Below are 18,494 nucleotides of genomic sequence, written 5' to 3' on the forward strand. Positions count from 1 at the left end.
GGTTCGACGATATCGGCGTTCTTGTATCGTGAGATGTGCAAGGCGTCATTAGTCGTGAATGATAATAATACAGTAGAAATCGGTGGATGTCTATTGCTGCTACAATCATGGGCTTGGCATAGACTTCCGTTTTTGACACCGATTAGTCGGACTGCGGTTGACTTTCCACTTGCCGGAAGGTAATATGAATCCTCTATTTTAATATAAAATATTAATTAAAAAATATTTATTTTGATTAAAATTATTGAATAAAATGTCTCTATTTTTGTTTTGATTGATATACAGATGGAGGCATAAAATTGAAGGCATAGGGTTGGTGCACAACAACATTAAAGAGTTCAGGTTGAAGATCGACATTAAGGCCAAAAAGGAGGTATGCATAATCTGTATTTTTTTAATTATTATTTAAATTAACTATATTATTTGATTTAAATCAATTTTATTGTTTTTGTAATTTTACAGTTTAATTGGAGACCATACATGAATGAAAAATTATTTGCGTTGATACCGCACGATATTTTAGATGGGTTTCAATATTGGTGTGCTGTTACACCATTGATCAATTTTGCTTTTGTTGAGATCCAATTTGGGGATAGAGTGCTGAGGCAATTCCACTTCCACCAACCTATTCCGCGGAGTCCATGGGATCATGACCTCCTCCAAAACTTAGATGGTCATCGTCCAGTGAATTGGGTTGAGACGCATGACGACCTGCACAGATTTGATGGTCGTCGTAAAGAAAGCGTTAATTGGGTTGAGAAGCATGCAACCTACATTAATGCTTGGAATAATAGGGCTTCATTCATGCCAACTCTTGACGCCATTCAAGACAACGACTTTAATTTTGAGACTTCGGCTTACCTTGCTTATTTTTTGGATAATGAAAAGACGTTCCTCACAACAATAGTAGAGAGGCGACAATTTTTGAGGTTTAAGAAAAGATTTGGTAAAGCTGAATACTCTCTACCGAGTGGGAGTGGGAGTTCATCTCTACAACCTGAAGCGGAAATGACCGATGTGGATAATAGCGCACCACAATCGTTGCATCACGCAGTTGATGATTCTACTGTCCCGGCATACATACCAGAGTTTGTGCAGCCTGAGGCACACATCTATTCTCCTACGTTTTCGTCGACGTATGACTTTGAACACATGACAGTTCAAATACCCCCAATGAATGAGGGGGATGGGTACAATACTCCTGAGCCACAACGGCCACAACGTATCAGACGTCCGCCCCGACATTATCATTCAACAACACCCCGGCATCGACAACAATTGTAAACTCGTTTGCTATTTATTACAAATTATTTATTGAAATTAGACTAGTTTTTTAACCTTAACAATGATTTTTAGTATCAAATCATTACTAGTATCAAATAATTAAATATTTAGTAAATCAACTATTTTAAATCATTAGTATCAAATAATTAAATATTAACAATAAATCCTTATTAATAATAATTAGTAAATCATTAGTATCAAATCATTAAATATTTAAAAATCATTAATAAATTCGACTATGTATAAATTTAAACTCAGTAATCCACACTTGTACACTCATTTGTTAGTATTCTATAATTATTAGTAATAATTATTAAATCATTAGTATTAAATCATTATTATAAATAATTACTAAATAATAACTAAATAATTATTATAAAATCATTATTATAATGATTATTATCAAATCATTACTAAATCATCAAATCATTAAATATTTAAATCATTATTTTTTATAATGATTATTACTAAATCATTATTATAATGATTATTATCAAATCATTACTATAATGATTATTATCAAATCATTACTAAATCATCAAATCATTAAATATTTAAATCATTATTAAATCATTTTTATAATGATTATTACTAAATCATTATTATAATGATTATTATCAAATCATTACTATAATGATTATTATCAAATCATTACTAAATCATCAAATCATTAAATATTTAAATCATTATTAAATAATTTTTATAATGATTAATAAATACATAGAAATACATAAATGATTACTAATGATGAGGCCTATATCTTGGTAAATTAGGACAATTGTTTTTTGAATGGCCTTCACCCCTACATAATCCGCATATCTTTGCTTGACCTCTCTCTATAGCATGGAAATCCATACTGGTATGAATTCGAGTGGACTCAGGTCGACCCTTTGGACTTCTGCGAAGCATTGGATTTGGTAGCCATTCATCATGATCCTTTTTGGGCCAATATGATTCATTCGGGATCTGTCTGAACACATAGCTGTAGACATTTAATATCCTACGTAGGTGGAAGCATTCATCAACATAAGTGTATGCACTTACACCAGCATACATACATGCAGCGACTGCATGAGCACATGGATATTTCCATGCCTGAAAACGACCACAATCACACCATTTGTGTCGTAAATCAACTCTAAATGTTTGGTATTCTCCTCCGACGTTACGACGTATGCACGACACGACAAAAGTATGACCAACTCGGTCGAAATTATGAACAACCATTGATGTTGCCAATCGCTCATTTGCTTCCATTGATTCCACCATTGTAGGAGCCCAAGTTTTACCTCTATTTATGAGACTCTCAATTTCCTTGCCTTTGTCCGACCAAACTTTACCCAGTCTAAAGTACGTCTCTTTCACCATACTCGCTATTGGGAGATGGCGTGTACCTTTTAGTACCGAATTAATGGCCTCAACAAGGTTTTTGGTCATATGTTCGTATCTCCGACCTTCATCGTATGCTTGCGACCATTTTTCCCGCGGTATTTTTGAAGCCCACTTCCAAACACGCTGATCATCGTAAAATACCTTCAAATTCTCCAATCTCTTGTCAAAATTTGGTCGACGTAGTTCGTATCCTGTTCCATAATATATTGTGTTAAACCAAAATTAAAAAAACCACGTAAAAAATACACAAATATTGAAAATAAAACTTACCCATGCTGACTATCTCGCTACGAATATGTGTGTTATGAAACTGGTCGATACTATTCTTGCCAATATGACGGATACAAAATGTCGGATATGCATACGGAGGTATCCAACGACTTCCTGGTCGTTCAATTGCCGCCAAAATACCCGTTCCTCTATCGGATATCAAGCAAACTCCATCTTCACGAACGACATATTGACGTAGATTGGTCAGAAAGAAATCCCAAGCCTCTGTTGTCTCTCCCTCAACAATGGCGAATGCAATTGGGAAGATATTTCGCTCACCATCTTGAGCAACTGCCATCAAAAGTACATGCCTATATTGACCATACAACCACGTACCATCTACTTGGATTATACGTTTGCAAAATGGAAATCCTTCAATACATGCCTTGAATGCCCAAAATAGTCTATGAAATATTTTCTTCCCTGGTAGAAGTTGACCTTCTTCGTCATATGCGGGCATGGTTTGAGACTTCACTATAGTTCCTGGGATAAATCGCTTCATTGCTTGTAGTAAATGTGGTAGCTCATTGTACGATGTATCCCAATCTCCATACGTCAACTTCATTGCCTTCATTTTCGCATTCCACACCTTGCCATATTTTACTTGATATCCAAATTGGCTTCGAATAGATGCAGCTAACACTGAACAAGATATCCTTGGATCCTTTTCAACCATCGCCTTCACGTATTCACATATTACATCGGAGTCCAATAGTCGGTGGTCTTGTTCGATGGAGTTTCGTAAACATGTGCGCGAACCATTGTACCTCGTGATGACCCAAACATCGTGCCTTTGATTTTTCGACACTCTGATCTTCCACTTGCACTCTGGGCCATATTTTACACACTTTGCGTATAGGGTTTTCTGGTTGGACTCTGCAACATGGACATCAACATGGCATTTGATGCAGTACTCTTTAATCGCCAGCATAGCTTCATTTTTTCCTCTGAATTGCACCCCAACTGAAAATTCACCAGAATTATCGAATGATTCATTCATTTGGTACGGAGGTAAATGTGGCATGTCTGGGAATTCAGGTGCCCTCATTGCATCATAGTCTATCTCGTACATGTGAGGAGTAGCTTCATACGGTGTCGGAACTTCATCAATTGCACCTCCACCAAAAATATTTTCGTCGCCGCCCAAAACGGGTTCTTCAATTTCTTCATCTTCGCTTGAATCATCATGAATTTTTCCCCATCGATTTTCAGCGTCAATATCAACAACCAATTCCGGTATGTTTCTCATCTCATACTCTGCTGCTGCAGATGTCCCCCCGACTTCATTTACACTTTCCAATAGTGCCATAAAACTGTTTGGGAACATGTATGTCGGCTCCTCAAACTGACTATATAAAGCCATTTCAGATGGATTTTGAGCCACACCTCTTGATGACCCAGGAACATCACATATGTTATGCACATCAACAAATAATTCAATAACTGCTATATTGGTTGACTCATGTAATCCAACCATGGTTCCAATATCATCATCTTCTTCAAGTGGAACTGCAGCATATCTGACTGGGTTAGAGCATATCATAAACCTATACCTCAAACCATCAACTGCAGCTCGAATTTTTCTTTCTATCTTATGCTTCATTTCTATAAAAGTGATGTCTTTTTTGAACATCATATTTATTGGTTTTTCAGACTGAAAAACTACTCCGACCTCATTTTCCATAATCTGTCCATTATAATGGACAATCGTGAAAAAGTTGTTGCTCATTTTCTCTACAAATAAAAAAATAATTTAATTTAGATTAAAAAAATTAGATAAGATAATTTCATAAATCATTAAATATAATATAATATACTATTATATTAATGATCAAATAAAATTTATTATTTAACTTGATTGATTGCTTACTAATAAACCTAATAATGATTTGATAATTACTATTAATCTAATGATTTGATATTTAATGATTTAATAATAATATGATTTAGTCATAATCACTAATAATTATTTATTATAAATATTTAATGATTTAGATTTGATATTAATCATTTAGTAATTATTACTAATAATAATTATTAGTTTGATAATATTTTTTATTTTTTAAAAATATCAAACAAATTTGTTAGGCAAAACTGTCGAGATAATGTTCTCGAAATAATTATTTCGTAAGATAATGCGTTGTTCGGATTATTTCATTCAATTAATTTTTACTTCTTACTAATATACACATACAATGTAAATTAAACAAAATATTTTTAAAACAACACTAAATATTTTTAAACACAATATTTTTTAAAACGGAAATTATCTCGCACAAATTAGTTTATATAATCTAATATAAACTTACTAACTAACTAATTTACACATACACAACAACAAAAAATGGACAACAAAAAATAATAAATTACTCACGTCTTTATGCCTTCTTCCTTTACTTTCTTTTCCTGCCTTGTTTCTTTCTTCGAATCAATCTGTACGTGGGCAAATGTTGTGAAATAATGTCCTGTATGTGTAAACAAAATATTTATTTAAACAACAATAGCTCCCACAAATTAATTTTATATAATCTAATATATTATAATATACTTTAAACTAATAAACTATTTCTTTATTATAATATAACTTAGTTAAAACAACAAACTAATTAAGCACTAATTAATTTTTTTATAATATAACTTCAACTTCAACGAACAACCTAATATACGTTTAAAGACACTAACAAATTAATTAATATTTTTTTATATTTAATAACTTAAACTAAGAAACTAATTAACTAATTTTTTATATAATATAATATAACTTAAACTAATAAACTAATATAATATAACTTAAACTAACAAACTAATAATTTATACTAACAAACTAATTAACTAGATTTTAGTTTTACCCTAAACCCAAAACTAACAAACTAATAATTTCATATAATAAACTAAATTAAACAATAAAAAAATTACCTCACGAACTATGTTTGAGCCTTTATCTTCTTTTCTTCTTCTTCCTTTTCTTTCTCTCGGCAAAGTTTATATGTGCTTATGCTTCTGGTTCTGCTTGTGCTTCTACCTTAAACCCCATATCCTTTATATAAAACAACTGAGCGTTGGACAGAGTCATTAAATTTGACTTTTGAAGCAAATAATATTAGCATTGCATCGTATAACTATTGAACATTGAAAGGCTGTAATTGAACAATAATATTTGCTGCATTTGGCAGCTAAATTAACGCTGCAATAACGCAACTATGGATGCAACACATGCAGCTACGGATGCAGGAATCTCCCAGCTATGGATGCAACGCATGCAGCTACGGATGCAGGAATCTCCCAGCCCCAGCTATGGATGCAACGGAGCTTGGTCGCCGAGACTCCATGGCGACCTACCTACTACGCCGTGACTCCATGGCGACCTACACCGTTCGACGTGCATGGCCCATGCACAGTTCCCACGTCCCATGCACAGCTCCCACATGCATCCCACAACTCCCCCATGCATGCTCCAATACTATTTGATTGCATGGCGACCTACACCTGCTCCTTTGCAAAACACCACACAGGTCGCTCGGATGCCATGGCGACCTCCAAGGTCGCCCGGATGCCATGGCGACCTCCAAGGTCGCTCGGATGCCATGGCGACCTCCAAGCTCGCCCGGATGCCACTGTAGACTTCACCCATTTCAGCAATTAATATGGGATGTGCATTATCTCGTGAATAAAAAAGTTCGAGAACATTATCTCGTGGATTCACCCATTGATTACACAATAAGAAAATATTCACTTCTACTTTCTTCATCCAGTTTTTTATTTTCCATAAACTCATTAGTGTCAAAATTAAAGTAATGATGATTATTTATATATCAGTAAGATGAATAAATCTAACTATCAAATTGTAAATTTAATTGATAAATCGCATAAATTTATCAAAAATCATGTTAAATGATTATAACTCTCGAAAAATATGAAATTTTGAAAGTCTTAAAAGATTAGATACTTCAAAATTTCAACTTACAATAATAGTGTGAGTTAAAGAGAATATACAAAAAAAAAAAGTTTATGGCTGTGGGACGAGAAGAATTTACAACTTATTTCTCCCACAAAAATGGTTCATTCATATTTCAACGTCATTTTTAACATCTCTGGAAGAAGCTAACAATTATTATAAAATGCTAGAATACAAAGTTTATATTTTTGTGGGTGTATGCATGTTAAAGATATCGTTTGCATCAGCTTAACTATAATTAAAACGTTGTTTAGGTTACTCAACCGACAAGGCTAGCTTTCCATTGATAAAGAAAAGGAAAGCTCACCTATTTTCATTGAGCTTTGCTTCATTGTTAATTAATCACTCTTCACAGCAACAACACAAAACAAAACACTGCTAAACTTCTACTACACTAACCATCTTTACTTAACAAGTTCATTGAATAAGTAATCTCAAATTTTTTTAGTTCTTTGCACTAAAACAGAAATACAACTAATTTTTTAATGGAACTTTCTTTCTTAGAGAGAAGGGTGTTTTTGGATGCAGGGAAAGTGTGTGTGTGTAAGGGAAATTGGGTAAGTGATGTGAAAGTGAACAATTTGGGTGAAGGCTTGTTTCTGGGGGTGAGTATTCGGTTGGGTTGAATCGAGTCAAAAGGTTTAGAAATTTAATCAAGTTGATAATTCTTATTTTCTATCTTAAATTTTATTTGATTTTTTTAATTCGAATTAAGTTGTTTGAGTTTCTGTTTAAATTTAATTTAAACATTTATATTGTTATAGAACTAATTGATTATAATTTAAACGAATTTCTATAATTATATACAATATACATATATATTTATTTATATTTTTTCATATACAATATCATATATCATGCGAAGTTAAATATTAGACTCGAGTTTGAAAATTAATCCACTAAATACTAAAAATTTCTAGTTATTCGAGTCTTATTTTATAAATCAAACTTTATTTAAATTTTTGATCCAATAGAATTTACGAAACTATAAATTGTGTCAAATCAAATTGAGTTTTTAGCGCCAAATCGAATCATAAAATTTGATTTTTTTTTTCTTCAAGTTGGGTCAGTTTTACTCATGCCAGTTGCTTGTACAGACATGCTCTGTAAATGTAAACACACCTCCGGATTATATAAGACCAATATGTACAGGTTTTACTGCTCATTTTGAGCTATATAACCCTTCTTCATCTATGGAGTCTTAGCAGAGTAAATTACTCCTTCATCCTTGACGCCATTCGATATACTGATTGCATATCAAGTAATAACTTGACAGTGTAAAAGAAAAAAAAATTGACTGATAATTATGTGAATGCAGCCAATGAATTGCGCGCCTAGTTATTTTTGTGGATTACAAAGAACCCATTAAATTCAATTTGCAAGCTTGTCAAGCCATGTATCCATCACTTCTGCGATGCTCTGAACAAATGCAGCTTCGCTCATGCCTGGAAGTAACGAATCCCGAGCTTCTCGAACGATCTGCTCGATTGCAGATTCCTTGTTTATGTTTTCCATGCACATGATGCTTATGATGGAGAACAGAGTGAGACCTCGTTAGACCCCTTTCTTCAAAAGCATGGTGGATATACGGAGTGTTCGAGCACACTCGAGAGGAACGTCCATGCCGTACGATTTCAGAAGTGCAATGTGTTGAAATGTCAAAGCTTGGAAAATTGGTTCAAGTTAGACACCTAATATTGCAATGTCAAAATTAGGCGCAACAATGTCAAAATTAGGTGCAATAATGTTTGAAAATTAAATGGGTAATTCTTATTTTCTCATAGTGAAATTCTTCTACCGTTGCCCGTGGTTTTTACCCTAAATTTTTAGGGGTTTTCCACGTAAATTTTGTGTCTCTTTTATCTTCATTTTTATTTTCTCAAATTATCAGTTGCGATTTTGCTCTATCCGATAGCCATCTTCCGCAACAATTGGTATCCGAGCTAGATTAGAGTGTGTAATATCTGCTTATTGTCTTTGTGGTTGCCACCAAAAGGTGGATCCTCCAACATAAGAAAGTAAGAAGTTATTACTCATTCTTTAAAGGTTCCAGAGAACTATTCACGATAGTGAAGTAGTGGGAGCTATCCGTAAACGAAGCAATGGCAACGAAATTTGATATTGAAAAGTTTAATGGGAGAAATTTCTCATTGTGGAAATTGAAGATGAAGGCCATCCTGAGGAAAGACGGTTGTCTAGCAGCTATCAGCGAAAGGCCAGTAGATTTCACAGACGACAACAAATGGATCGAAATGGACGGAAATGCTATGGCAAACTTTCATCTAGCATTAGCAGATGAAGTATTGTCAAGTATCGAGGAGAAGAAGACAGCTAAGGAGATATGGGATCATCTCACCAAACTGTACGAGGCCACATCGTTGCACAATAAAATTTTCCTTAAGAGAAAATTGTACACTCTCCGTATGCCAGAATCTACTTCAGTGACGGAGCACTTAAATACACTGAACACTTTATTTTCTCAGCTTACATCCTTAAGCTGTAAAATAGGAGAACAAGAACGTGCTGAACTTCTACTTCAAAGTCTACCGGATTTATATGATCAACTCATCATCAACTTGACAAACAGTAATGTCACCAGTCTAGTCTTCGATGACGTTGCAGCTGCTGTTCTACAAGAAGAAAATCGGCGCAAGAACAAGGAAGACAGACAAGTAAATCTGCAACAAGCAGAAGCGTTGACAACGATGACAACGATGAGAGGGAGATCAACAGAACGTGGCCAAAGAAGCAGTCACAAACATGGTAGATCGAAGTCGAGAAGCAAGAAGAATTTAAAGTGCTACAACTGTGGAAAGAAGGGTCACTTGAAGAATGATTGTTGGAGTCTAAATAAAAACTCCAATCCACAAGACAATACTGCAAACACTTCAGATGATGGAGATGCTCTATGCTGTGAAGCGTCAACCACCGTGGAAGGAAGAAAACGATTTCCAGATATATGGCTCATTGATTCGGGAGCAACATATCACATGACCTCAAGAAGAGAATGGTTCCATCATTATGAATCTGTCTCAGGAGGATCTGTGTATAGTTGCAATGATCATGCCTTAGAAATCATTGGCGTGGGAACCATCAAATTGAAGATGTATGATGGAACAATTAAAGTTGTTCGAGATGTGCGGCACATGAAAGGTCTGAAGAAAAATTTATTATCCTACGGATTGTTGGATAATAATGCAAGCAAGATTGAAACACGGAAAGGAATCATGAAGGTGTTCCGTGGAGCGCTTGTGGTGCTGAAAGGTGAAAAGATAGCTGCAAACTTGTACATGCTGAAGGGAGAGACATTGCTAGAAGCAGAAGCCTCTGTTCCTCATGTAGTTCAGATTCTGCAAATATATGTTATCACTATAGTTAAAATTTATAACTACAAATATAATTTGTCACAAAAACGTGAATAACGTTATTTTTTGTGATACTATTTTTTGTAATAATTATTAACACTTATAGTTACAAAATTTGTCACTATATGACTTTTTTGTGCAAAAAAATATGGAGGGAAATCTTTGTGACAATATATTTTATCACTATAATTAAACATATAACGACAAAAAATATATTTTACTAAAAACTTGAATCTCATTATTTGTTGTGACAACTTTTTTGTAACAATAATTATATCTTATAGTTTCAAAACATATCACTATATGATTTTCTTTTTGTACAAAAAAAAATTGAAGATAATCATTTTTGACTATATATTTTGTCACTATAATTAAAATATATAATTACAAACAAAATTTGTCACAACAAATCTAAATCTCATTATTTGTTGTGACAACTTTTTCTGTCATAGTTACTAAAATTTTTAGTTACAAAATTTGTCATTATATTATGCCTTTAATTTGGCGCCAAAAAATGGAGGGAAACATTTCTGATAAAAATTCATAATAAAATTTATTTTATATGTTACACATATTTACTAATTGTGACAAATTATTAAGGTTATTTTAGATAAGTTTTAAACCGTGACTTCTGTAGATGTGCAGGAAAGTCAAGGTGGTGATGTGGGGTCAGGTGGTCTTCATGATGCCAAAGTAGTAATCAAAGTGGAGAATCCACCACTGAAGCTGATGTTTTGCCAACTACTGCTCAGTAGGGTGCTTCAATAAATCAGCCCCTATTGTTGACTAGAAGTAAGTGTGGAATTCATAAGCCAAAGGTTTACACGAGTTTGTTAGATGATGTGGTTCCCTCTAATGTTCATGAGGCTATTTAGTCGTTCAATTGGAAAGAAGCAGTTGATGTTGAGTATAGAGCACTAGAGCAGAACAACACCTGGTCTTTGGTTGAGCTACCAGAAGGGAGAAGTGTGATTGGCTGTAAATGGCTTTTCAAGCTCAAGAAGAACCCGGATGGATCGGTCTATCGATACAAGGAACAATTAGTATCTAAAGGCTACTCGCAAGAGCCAGGCTAAGACTTCAAGGACACGTTCAGGCCGGTTGTAAAGTTTGCTACATTGAACGTTATGTTTTCTCTTGTTGTTTCAAACAGGTGGAGGTTGTGACAAAAAACGTTAATAACAAATTCTTGAATGAAGATTTGAGTGAGGATGTTTACGTGCAGTAACCCCCTAGGTTTGAGCAATTTGCTTCCAATGGTCAGCCATCGGTGTGTAAGCTTCAAAAAACGTTGCATGGTCTTTTCCAGGCACCACACAATTAGCAAAACAAGCTCAAACACTTTCTGACCATTAAAGAGGATCCATACATTGCACAAGCAGTGGGAGTGGTTAGTCGATACATGGCAAATCCAGCCAAAGAGCATTGAAATATAGTAAAGAGGATCCTGAGATACATCAAAGGGACCTCAAATGTTGCATTATGTTATGGAGGATCAAACTTACTAATCAATGGGTATGTAGATTCTGACTATGCAGGGGATTTGGATAAAAGCAAATCTATTACAGGATATGTGTTCAAAGTTGTTGGTGGAGCTGTAAGCTGGGTTTCAAAATTGCAGTCATTTGTGGCTACATCCACAACAGAAGCAGAATATGTAGCAGCTACACAAGCCAGTAAAGAAGCAATTTGGTTGAAGATGCTAGAGGAGCTTGGGCACAATCAAGAGTATGTCTCTCTGTTTTGTGACAGTCAAAGCACTTTGCATCTAGCAAGGAATCCAGCATTTCATTCAAGGACAAAGCACATACGAGTTAAATATCATTTCATTCGTGAAAAGGTGGAAGAAGGGACGGTAGATATACAGAAGGTCCATACCAAAGACAACATAGCAGATTTCATGACGAAGGCGATCAACACTGATAAATTTACTTGGTGTCGATCCTCTTGTGGCCTGTTAGAGACGTAAGCAACATGATGGTACAAGGTAGAAAGAATGGTATGAAGATATGATTGTTCCAATCAAATCTTTAAGTGGGAGATTGTTGAAATGTCAAAGCTTGGAAAATTGGTTCAAGTTAGGCACCTAATATTGCAATGTCAAAATTAAGTGCAACAATGTCAAAATTAGGTGCAATAATGTTTGAAAATTAAATGGGTAATTCTTATTTTCTCATAGTGAAATTCTTCTACCGTTACCCGTGGTTTTTACCCTAAATTTTTAGGGGTTTTCCACGTAAATTTTGTGTCTCTTTTATCTTCATTTTTATTTTCTCAAATTATCAGTTGCGATTTTGCTCTATCCGATAGCCGTATTCCGCAACACAATGTCTTGTCACTACAGCAAAATTGTTCTGTAACAGCGTTTTTAGCGGTGTTTTTTGATAAAACGCCACAAAAGTATTACATATAGCAGTGTTTTCAATCCAAACGCCACAAATTTAGACTTTAGCGGTGTTTTTGTGAAAACGCTGCAATACAGTATAAATATAGCGCGTTTTTATGGAAAATGCTGCCATAGGATGGTATATAGTGGCATTTTTTCAACAAACGCCGCAATTAATAATAGTTTTTGCGTCGTTTTTAGACAAACGCCACAGAAAGGTTAAACAATAATGGCGTTTATAGTAAATATGCCGCAATAGAGTAGACATTTAGCGGCGTTTTAGCTAAAACGTCGCAATATAGTGTTAATGTAGTGGCATTTATACCACAAACACCGTAATAGAGTGGTAAATTAGCGGCGTTTTTTGTATAAACGCCGCAAAATGTTAAATATATTGTCCTCCTTTTTTTCCCAGCCAAACCCTAAAATCATTTCAACTCTTCTTCCCTCACAGTTTCTTCTCTGGTACAACAACAACCCTCACACGATTCCAAGCGACGTCGTCTTTTGTCTATCCCGGCGACCAAATCGGCCCTCTCACCGACGAACTATAACACAATTCCACGGTTTGATCCCTCTTATCACTAATGATCTTTTTCAATTTTGTTTTGGTTGGTATTCTGAAAATGGGGAAAACCCAGAAAGCTAACATATTTGAGAAAAAAAGAGCAGGTCTTGCCTTGAGTAAGAGAAATTATCGTCGGAATGTCTACGTGGCGTCTTTGCTCTGACGATGGATCAAATTATCGTTGGGAGGCTATCGGTCCGGTTTTGCCGTTGAAACTCGATGATGACTCGACAGGAACTCATATTGCTCCATACCCTTCCATGACCGATCTCCTACTTGAAGGTAAAATTCTATGAATCTTTATGCCGCTATATTTCCCTTTTTGTACGGTCACTCAAATTTCATAGATCGTACGCATGTAGGATCTTCGAAGCTTATTGAGAATGATGATAGAGAAATGGATAAATACCCTATGTTTATAACCGAATTTGGTAACTCTGTGGCGTTGAAAGAATCTTCAATTGCAAAAGCAGTATCGATCCTCAATGAAGAAGATGTTGCCTCTACTGTTACTCCAAGTAAACATTTATATCATCTATTTAAATATATTTTAATGTTTGATTCAATTCCCAAGCACCTCCAATCAAGTTTTATACTGTAGGTGGAGGGTCGTTATCTGTTTCAAGTGAAACACTGAAGCGCGCAAGGAGTCTTCTTGGTGAACCGGAGGTAGGAAATTTATTTGGTGAAATGGATGAAGAGTTTCTCCATATAGAATTTACACGGGGGAAAAACTTAACGATGCGTCGTCAAACAAGGAAAACAGCTTTCCTACGTCCTTTCCCCACGAAAGAGCAATGAAGACTAAATTGTACTGAACAATATGGTGAAGAATGTTTATGCATAAGTACTTTAATGTTTCTAAATTATAATGTATTTTGTTGTTAAGTAGTTTTATGCATAAGTACTTCTGTTTTAATTAAAATGTATGGTTGTAACTTTAGGTTATGTATAGAAGAAATGAAATATTTAAAATATGTTAATCTTATAAATAAAGGTATTTAGTGGCGTTTGTATCCAAAAACGCCGCTATATATTACACATTTTGCGACGTTTTTAGATATAAACGTCGCTAATGAGTAGTACAATAGCGGCGGTTTTTTACAAACGCCGCAATAGGTGTATTATATAGTGGTGTTTTTATAACAAATGCCGCAAAATATTTGTATTTTAGTGGCATTTGTATGAAAATGCCGCTATAGACTTCTACTTTAGTGGCGTTCGTATGAGAACGCCGCTATAGACTTATACTTTAGTGGCGTTTTTGTTAAAACGCTGTAATAGTAATGTAATTTAGTGGCATTTTTGGTAATAAACGCCGCCATAGTCATGTACATTAGCGGCGTTTTTAATATAAACGCCACGATTGTCCAATCCTTTAAGCCATCGGGTTCCAAATCCCTAATTGTTTCATTCACAATTTCCTAATTTTCCTAAACATTAGAGTGAAGTCACCCTGGGAAACCATCATCATAAGCACAGCATTACGCCGCCGTCGCCAGTTTCCGATCAGAAAAAGGTATGTATCTCTTCTCCTTCGCACTCTTATTTCGGCTTTTTTCTCCCTTGGCTTTCTGTACTTTCGTCTTGCCTGTTTTGGGAGCAATTCGTGCACCAAAATTTACGGATTGCTTTCGGGGGATAACAACAACTCGTCCCTCACTCGTCCAAAAATAGGCCCAATCTAAAATCATTCATATCCCTATTTCTTACGTTTTCCTTTCATTTTTGTCTACTAACATCTCCTTTTCTTTAGATCATTTAATGCAATTTCTGCGATGGAAAATTTTAGTTTACTTATTATAATTTAATCTGATGAACTTCCTAATGATCAATTTAGTCCTTGCTGAGGTCTACTATATCAGATTTATAAAATGAAAGAGAAAAGTAGGAATGAGTTAAATGAAAATGGGAAAATAAATCCTTGATTTTAGTCTAGTCTACTTAGAGATGAATTTTTTGCTTTGATATGTTTGTCCTTTAGGTCTCCAAAGCCTGAGGGTTTGATTAGTTTTAGGACATTATTTGATTCCCTTTGTTTGAAGTTGATGTGATTTTTGATCTTTTTGAATCATGGTGTTATAGTTTTAGTTTGACCATAACTTCATTTATCTTTGAGAAATTGGCTTTGTTTGATGGTGGTAAGACGAGATTATTGGTTCAGCTCCTTTTGGTTACATGATTTGTCTATGTTATGCTGATTGCAGGTATTGTATAGTCAATTACTATTACAACCAGAACAGCTGTCAGATACATTTCTCGTAGGTTCTTGAGTGGGAGTGGGAAGGTACTCAGTGAGGAAGAAAAGGTTGCTGAAAACATTTACATACAGGTACTCGTTCTTTTCAGGTTGTTTTCATTGAACTTTCTAATATAATGAAAGTTATCTGTGGAAAGCTCTAATGGTTGAAGAACTTGATAAACTATAAGATCGAGTCACCTTGACTTTATGCAACTTGGAGAAGATATTTCCGCCTTCATTCTTCACAATTATGGTGCATCTGCTAATTCATCTTCCTCACCAAGCAAGAGTTGGTGGACCAGTTTTCTATCGATGGATGTACCCTATAGAGAGGTGTTAATTGAATTACACGTTTCAAATTACTACTGATTATACCTTTTAATAAAATTTATTTACGTAGTATGTTGTTTTGTGTATAGGTTCTTGGGCAAGTTGAAGTCTTATTGTCGTAATAAACATTATCCGAAAGGATCAATTGCTGAAGGGTATTTGGCAGAGGAATGTATGACATTTTGCTCTAGATATTTGGAAGATGTTGAAACAAGATGGAATAGACCAAATCGAAATGATGTGTTAAGTACTGATGACTTACCTCAACATTATTTGTTTGGAAGTTACGGTCAACCATTAGGGAAAGTTGAAATTGCACACTTAGATGACATGTCTTGGGTACAAGCACACCGATATGTTCTTTTCAATCACAATTCAATAGATCCTTTTCGCACGTAAGTCTTTCGGACCCAATCCTAATGAAATCTCTTAATCTTTTCTATTTATCAATTTTTAACGATATAATATACTTTATAGTGAGTTTAAAGAAGTCTTGAGATCTCGTGCACGCTCCCGAAGATTAAATCAGCGAGACCTGCATAAGTTATTCACATAAACTTTTCATGAATGGTTAGGCCAGACGGTAAGCAACTAAATCCTACAGAATACTTATAAATAATATATATCGTGTTTGTTCAATGCAAATTAATTCACCATTAATGTGTAATAGGTTTGGAGTGGGAGAGAAGTTAGTGAAGATGTTAAATAGCTTTCTCAAGGTCCGAATAGAATAGTTAAAAGATATAATGCCTTCCTCATTAATGGGTTTAGGTTCCACACGAAATCTCGTGAAAGATTAAGGAGGACACAAAATTGTGGAGTCATAGTTACTTCGTCAACTACAAGTTATGCTACTGTAAGCGACAATAATCCGTAGGACGGAGAGGTCGATTATTATGGAAATCTTACGGACATTATTGAGTTAGATTATTATGGAAAATGAAAGGTTGTGCTGTTTCGGTGTGACTGGGTTGATGTAAACAGATGCATAAAAATAGATAAATTCGGGTTTACAATAGTTAATTTCTCTCGATTAATTCACACAGGTCAACGTTTGATGGATGAACCATATATATTTTCTTCTCAAGTGAAACAAGTATTTTATTGTCACGATCCAATGGATGACAGTTGGTATGTTGTGCTCCGAAATACTCCCAGAGACTTGATAGACATCGGGGATGGAAGTAGAGATGACATTGAAACAAGATCAGAATATTTACCTCTACTACCACAAAACTTAGATGAAACTATCACTAATACAACACAATTTCAATGGGTTTAGGAGGATGTTGATGAAGATATTTATGACACCTGACATTACATAAGAATGTCATACGATTTTATATCTTCATTTATTTATTTATAATGTTATAACTATTAACATGTTGTCCTTCAATATATTCATTACTTAATTCCTTTTTTTATTACTCATGTTTGTTTATTATAGATAGCATGCCGAGGAGAAAAATAACTGATTTGTGGGTTGTTCGAGCTTCTGAAGATCATGAAGAAAGAAATAACGAGGAATCGAATGCACCTGACTCTTCCGAAGTTCCTGAAACTGTTGAAGAAGAAGTAGAAATTCAAGGTAATCTTCGAAACATTATTTACTACTTTGTTCATTTTCAAAACTTTCATTTAATAATTTATTATATAGTTGAAAATGCTGGAACGCGCAAGACTTGAGGACGTACAACTTTGAAGGAATTATACCAACTTCCTCCTGGGCATCGTGTCAAAGTTTCAAGAAATGATGTCGGTCAACCTATTTGCCTAGAATCACGTCTTCTAGCAGGTTACTTAGGCATAGTTGGACGTAATGCGAATCTACTACCGATCAATTACGAGTCATGGCACGAAATGCCTAATAGTAACAAAAATCAGGCGTTGAATTTTGTTAAGGTAATAATGTCATTATTATTATATACTCTATAGAAATTCAATACTAATGTATACTTACGGTGCACACTTATTTGTTGTATAGGAGAAATTTTCTTTAGAGGTCTCTGACGATTATGTTAAGCAAGCGTTAGGGAAGAGATGGAGGGACCACAAGAGCTCCTTAAAGAAGAAATACTTCAAGAATGATCTCAGCCTTGAAGAGAAGTTGCAAACAGTCCCACCAGGAATGCTCAGGTACCAATGGGAAGATACAGTCAGATTTTGGAGTTCAAAAAAAGGACAGGTATGATGTATTTTTCATAAATAATTGTAACGAATTGTAAATCATCATTAAAAGTGGTTGTTTGACATTATAGGACCGAGAGCATGTTGGTGTTGCTAGCAGGCAACAACAAAAGTTTACGCACACGGCTGGATCAAATAGCTTTGCTTGTATAGCTCATGAGGAGGTATTAAAGATTATTGAAATAGTTTTTTGTATTCCATGTACATACTAACTCATAGGAATTATATTATGGTACATTGTAGGAAAATACATCCGGTTCTAAAGTTGGTCGAATACAACTCTTCGACATGACACATACGAAGAAGGATGGCACTCCTATAACTGCTGACGCTACAGAAATTATGGTACGTTTATTGGGTAGATGTTTTAAATTTACCTGACTTTATTTATATTTGTACCATGGCATTTTTTATTTTAATTAATTATTCACTTTATTATTAGCAAAAATTGAGGGAGAAAAAGGCGGAGCATCATGCTACCGCTTCGAGTCAAGGTATTGTTAATGATGATGACA

This window comes from Hibiscus syriacus, unplaced genomic scaffold (genome assembly GCF_006381635.1).
Source record: "Hibiscus syriacus cultivar Baekdansim isolate YM2019G1 unplaced genomic scaffold, ASM638163v2 tig00111842_pilon, whole genome shotgun sequence".
Lineage (NCBI taxonomy): Eukaryota > Viridiplantae > Streptophyta > Magnoliopsida > Malvales > Malvaceae > Hibiscus > Hibiscus syriacus.